Below are 7,028 nucleotides of genomic sequence, written 5' to 3' on the forward strand. Positions count from 1 at the left end.
CGGGAGACAAGCGTTAAGTCGTGGCCTAGGCTCCGACCACCTCTCCTCTGTCTTCACCGTGCCCTAGATCTCTCCATAGCCGGATCCTTTTCGTCCATCAGTTGCCTGCAGAGAGGAAACGAGGGCTCTGGTTCAGGTAAGGCAGATTTGGGGATTTTGATACAATTGTGATGTTTGTGCTGGATTGCAGGGGTGAATTGTGATCTCATCTTGTTCTGTTCGGTGAAGGGTTCCAACAGAAAACGGCTGTTCTGTGGATTTTCTGGTGTTGGCAGCAATCTCATTTCCAACCGCAACATCCACTTAGTTTCGGCATCTTGTTCGGTTGTGAATTGAGGTAAGTGTATGGATTTGATACGTGTTATGGATAATGGATTGATTTAGCAATGATTTGATTACATGATTATGTGTAGGTTTGAATTGGAGGTTGTAATTAGTTGTCGAGTGCAAATTAGGTTTATATTTGTGTGTTGATTAGAGTTTTTACCCTAATAGATTTTTATTTAGCTACTTATTTGAATTTATTTAAAAAAATATATACACCTTGATTGGTACAGGACTTTGACGCGAGACGAGTATCTCGATGTCAGATTTGGACATTTCTATTGGAGGCGAGTACTTTTGACTTATGTCATTTGATATACATAGTAGTGAATTTAACAAATTTCATTAATTATGTTTCTCATTCTGTTTCGGTTAATCACTACCCAAAACTTGATACATGCTTGATTGATTGATTGGTTTGCATCTCATGTATACTTTACCTGTTTATACATACTTATAGGGGTAGTGATATATCATGCTTCACCATGTTCAGGACCTAGGTTTTATACCTTCTGTGTACCTTTGATTTGATTTGACTCGTTGACCTATGGTGCACTTTTATATATACATGGATTCGGTCAGGATATTTTGTGGTTAGTGTCATGCACCATTTACATGATTGCATGCTGTGCGATAGTCCGCTCCATTATTGTTGAGCACATCGCCAGTTACATGGATCTGCACACACCACCACTCATGGGTTAGTGGTCGATTCGATGCAGGTGTGTTGCAGAGGGGCTCTGTAATGCTCCGTTGGTCCGCTGGGTAGTGTGACACAACGTGTTATCCGGTGAGGATTCCTCCCGTCGTATCGTGTAACTGAGTTGAGAGCATTGCGCTCCCCCATTTATGATTTAGGGTAGGAGGATAGGTGTACTCCGACAGCATCCCGTCCACTCGGTCACTCATCAGGAGTAGTGACGACAGAGTGCACGGTTGTCACAGCCCTACCCACTCGGCCTCACTATTGTGTGAGATGATCGACTGGCGTCAGGGGTGACCAGGACGCATCATTAGCATCATTTGCATGATGCATTTATTGCTTGTGTTTGTGTTTGCTGCATTGATATGCTGCATATTATTTGGATACCTATGTTTGACATGCATATAGGATTTCCATATCACTCGGACTGTTTGTCCTTATACCCCGGTCCTGGTTAGTACAGTATTCTCCTTTTTGCTTCAGTTTACATTTTCCTTTATTACATCAGGAGACTGTACGCATGATTAGTGCTAGGTGTTATTTCCTTACTTTGTATATCAGTTGTACCTGCTGAGTGTTGGACTCACCCCGCCTCCATTGTTATTATTTTTCAGGTTGATGCTGTCAGGAGAGAGTTCCAGTTGCTAGTCCCCTGCAGACCACATGCTGTTTTATCTTTTGGTTTGTTATTTAGACTATGTTAGACTTATTCTGTTTGAGGATTTGGATATTGTATGGACTCTTATGATCGATGGATTTTCGTATGGTTTAGATTTGTTCTACTACATGCCTGCCTGGACGGCAGAAGAGATAAGTTTGTCGGATTTGTGTTTTACGAGTGTAGTTGAGTAGGGTGGTTTTCGAGTCAGAGTATTACTGCTTTGTTTGATTATATATAACTGCGTGGATGTTTGTGTGGTTGTGTTTTATTTACTGTTATTATTCCAGCCGCATGTGGCTGAGGTATATGAATATGTAGAAAGTTTCAGATTGTCCGCCGTACAGGGGAGATGCTGCCGAAATTTCTTCGGACAGGGACTCCTCCGGGGCGTGACAAGTCTGATTTACACTTGATGATTTGGGTAGTCATGGATTGATATACCTTAGTTGCTTGTGGAGAATTAATGTATTCTTGATTAGTTAGTAGATGACTGATTTAGTTTTGTTGATCCAATCAGTAGGGGATTGATATACTCTATTTTTAGAGGTTCGAATATGGTTATTTGTGCTTAGTTAGGTATCTAGAGTACATTTGAGTACATGGCTTGTACGAACGTTGAAAAGACTGAATTAGCCGTATACCATTGTCGGTTTGATCAGTCTTTAGAGGATCGATGTATCATATTCTATGTGGGCTTTAATTTTTGACTGTATGTATCTAGTTGGATAACTTAGAAGGTAGCATAGAGAATACCAGGTTGATTTGGGTTATATATGTTGATTATTCATATATATGTTATGTGTACATATGTTTGGTGTATATGGGAGGTATCTTGTTGATTATATTTGTTCTGTATGTACACTTGTGACTATTATGATTCGTTGAAAGTATTACGTTGATTATACTCTTGGCATAGGTGTATATATGTTAGGTGAATGTTGTTTGAGGTGTATTGTCGATTATACCTACGTTGATTTATGCACACGAGTTCGGTATGTATTATTAGAGGTATCACACTGATTTATACCTATGTTATGAGTGTGTTGGGTGTGTACTAATTGGAGGATTATGTCGATCATACCTATGTTGTGTGTGCACGTGTGCCAGGTGTATTGTTGGTGACATCATGATGATTCTACTTATGTTGAATGCAGGATGTGGAGTGTCTACATTATGTTATTTGTTGTATTACCCTGTTAACTAATTCTCCTATTAGTGGGTGACCCACTACGATGTTGATAGAGTTGACGATGGATTTGATTTGCTTACTGGATTGTGATACACTTGGTTGCTCACAGTGATATGTGGTAGAGTGATCTCGTACAGTCTCTAGTTGGATAGTTAGATGTCTTGGTCACTTATGGGATGTTGTGGTGGAGCATTGCTCCCGCCTATTTTAGATTTTTTGTGGTGGAGCGTCGCTCCCATATGTCTTGGATTATTGTGGTGGAGCGTTGCTCCCACATATTGTGGATTGATTGTGGTAGAGTGTTACTCCCACATATTTTAGATGGTTGTGGTGGAGCGTTGCTCCCACATGTTATGAATTGTTATGGATATGTGGTAGAGTGATCTCATACAATCTCTAGTTGGATAGTTAGATGTTTTGGTCACTTATGGGATGTTGTGGTGGAGTGTTGCTCCCGCCTATTTTAGATTTTTTGTGGTGGAGTGTTGCTCCCATATGTCTTGGATTATTGTGGTGGAGCGTTGCTCCCACATATTGTGGATTGATTGTGGTAGAGTGTTACTCCCACATATTTTAGATGGTTGTGGTGGAGCGTTGCTCCCACATGTTATGTATTGTTTGTGGTGGAGCGTTGCTCCCACATATTATGGATTGTGTGTGGTCGAGCGTTGCTCCCACATATTTTGGATTGTTGTGTTGGAGCGCTGCTCCCACATAGGTTGCCTTGTTGGTGGTAGAGTGTTGCTCCCACATATGTAGTATTTCTTGTGATGGAGCATTGCTCTCACATTAGATGATCTATTCTTTGGTGATTTATAGTTAGTGATCATATTTCAGACTTGTTATTGGGGATCTCTGGTTGAGATGTCTGTTGTACAGACATTACGAGTTTTTGGTAATGTCATTTGAGCTTACCGATGCTCTAGCGGTATTTATGGATTTGATGAACCGCATATTTATGGAGTATCTAGATCAGTTCGTTGTCATTTTCATCGACGACATATTGATCTACTCGCATTTTGAGGAGGAACATGCACAGCATCTTCGCATAGTCTTGGAGACTCTTCGACGACATCAGCTATACGCGAAGTTCAGCAAGTGTGCTTTCTGGCTATCTTCAGCCAGTTTTCTGGGACACGTGGTCTCTAGCAGAGGTATTTCTGTAGACCCTCAGAAGATCGAGGCTGTCATCAGCTGAGAGCAGCCGAAGTCAGTGCAGGAGATCCACAGTTTTCTGGGACTGGCCGAATATTACCGACGTTTTGTCGAGGGTTTCTCCCGCATTGCTATGCCGCTGACACGCCTGACTAGGAAAGGTGTGAAGTTCACTTGGACAAAAGACTGCAAGACCAGCTTCTAGGAGCTGAAGCGGAGATTAGTGTCAGCTCCAGTTTTGGTTTTACCTTCTGGAAAGGACGGATTCGTACTCTACACCAATGCTTCGCTACAGGGTTTGGGCGCTGTTTTGATGCAGCATGGCAGGGTAGTCTCCTATGCTTCTAGGCAGTTGAAGGAGCATAAGAAGAACTACCCAGTGCATGATTTGGAGTTGGCCACCATTATTTTTGCCTTGAAGATTTGGCGGCATCATTTTTATGGTATTACATTTGAGATTCTCACTGATCATAAGAGTCTCAAATATATTTTCATCCAGAAGGAGCTTAATCTCCGACAGAGGAGATAGATGAAGTTCCTGAAGGATTATGATTGTACCATTAGCTATCACCTGGGAAAAGCTAATGTGGTTGCCGATGCACTCAGCAGGAAGTCCAGAGGGACTTTGGCTTGCCACCGAGTTTCAGTCATAGACTTGGTTCAGGGTTTCTTCGAGTTGGGCTTGCAGGAGCAGAGACAGACAGAGCATATTCTGGTTACCATGGTTCCTCAGTCGTCGATCAGGACGAGGGTCCGAGAGACCCAGGCCGGTGATCAGCATTTGCAGTTTATTGGCAGCCAGATAGCTTTCGGGCAGCAAACCGAGTTCACACGAGATGAGGAGGGTATTATATACTTTTGAGGCAGATTATGTGTACCTCAGTCTCACCCGGTCTTACAGGAGCTACTTCAGGATGCTCATCACTCTCGATTTATGATCCATCCAGGTGGAACCCGCATGTATCGAGATTTGAGGCGTTCCTACTGGTGGAACGGTATGAAGAAAGACATCACGAAATTTGTAGCGAGATGTCTGGTCTGTCAGCAGTGAAGACCGAGCACCAGAGACCTACCGACTTACTTCAGCGGATTCCTATTCCTGAGTGGAAATGGGAACATATTACCATGGACTTTGTGGTGGGTTTGTCGAGGACACGACGAGGCCATGACATATTTGGGTAATCCTTGATCGATTAACCAAATCCGCGCACTTCTTAGCGATCCAGAAGACTGATTCCCTGGATCGATTGGTAGATCTGTATTGCCAGGAGATCATTAGATTACATGGTGCCCCTTTGACTATTATTTCGAATAGAGACCCCCGGTTCACGTCTCGATTCTGGCAGAGTCTGCAGCAAGCCTTGGGCACTCAGCTCCGTTTCAGTACAGCTTTCCATCCGCAGACAGATGGACAGTTAGAGCAGACCATTTAGACTCTAGAGGACTTGCTGAGATCATGTGTATTGGATTTTGGAGGCAGTTGGGAGGACCATTTGCTATTGGTAGAGTTTGTCTACAACAACAGCTTTCATTTGGCTATCCAGATGGCACCGTTTAAATAGTTGTATGGTAGGCATTGTCGGACACCCACCCTCTGAGTTGAGGTTGGGGAGGCCCAGTTGTTGGGATCTCATAGAGCTCAACATGAGACAGAGTTGGTTCGTACTATCAGACGGAGGATATCAGAGGCGCAGGACCGCCAGAAGAGTTATGCAGATTGGAGACGCAGACCCCTGGAGTTCTCTATAGGCGACCATGTATTTCTGCGAGTTTCACCCACGAAAGGAGTGAAGAGATTTGGCCTCAGAGATAAGCTAGCTCCGTGATACATTAGACCTTTCTAGATCTTGGAGAGGATTGGAGAGGTAGCTTACCGTCTGGCACTACCACTGTCCCTGGCAGGCGTTCACGACGTATCCCACGTATCTATGCTAAGGAGATACGTACCTGACCCGACACATGTACTGACAGATATCTCAGTTTCCATTCAGCCTGACGTCATATATGAGGAGGTTCCGGTACAGATTCTGGACCGGAAAGAGCGTCAGTTGCGGAACAAGACTATCTGATTGGTTAAAGTCGGATGGTAGCATCATACGGACGAGGAGGCTACCTGGAAAGAGCGTCAGTTGCGGAACAAGACTATCTGATTGGTTAAAGTCGGATGGTAGCATCATACGGACGAGGAGGCTACCTGGAAAGAGCGTCAGTTGCGGAACAAGACTATCTGATTGGTTAAAGTCGGATGGTAGCATCATACGGACGAGGAGGCTACCAGGGAGCTCGAGGATACTATCCGAGCTCGATACCCCCATCTTTATACTTGAGGTATGTGATTTAATTTACCATTCAGCATTTATACTATTTACCTGATGTTAGTATTTGCTGATGGGAGATAACGAAATTTGGGGACCAAATTTTTATTAGTGAGGGAGAATGTAAAATACCGAAAATAGGCGAGACACCAAAGGGGAATTTTTTGGAATTTTTAGAAATTTTCTGGGAATTTTTTGGAGACCGTATTAACGAGTTTACGGGGATAAAAACGGGACCCCGGAAAAGCCTGTTTAGGCTACCCAATTTAAGTGAGGAAAAGTTGAATTTATTTATTCATTTTCTATTTTCTTTTCCTTCTCCCCACACGCTGTTTCCTTTCTCCCCCGCCGAACCACTCGCGTGCCCTAACCTCCTCGCGCCGACGGTTCCTTGCCTCCTAGTGTACAAAAGCTGTCGGCCAGGGAAGTCTTGTTCCCTCCTCTCGCACACGAACCCGAGCCCTAGATCTTCCCCTTCCTCTGCAATCGACGCCGATCCGCCGCCTATTTTCCCCGATTCTTTGCTGCCATCACCGATTTCCTCCTCCCTGGGCTCGTGACACCGCCACCCCTTCTCTCTACCGCTTTCATACGCAGTCGCCATGCCCTAGCTTCCCTTCTCGCCGTGAGCCGTTGGCCGAACCTTTCTTCCCTTTTGTTGTATTCCTCCGATTGGCCGGG

This window comes from Zingiber officinale, chromosome 7B, assembly GCF_018446385.1.
Source record: "Zingiber officinale cultivar Zhangliang chromosome 7B, Zo_v1.1, whole genome shotgun sequence".
NCBI lineage: Eukaryota > Viridiplantae > Streptophyta > Magnoliopsida > Zingiberales > Zingiberaceae > Zingiber > Zingiber officinale.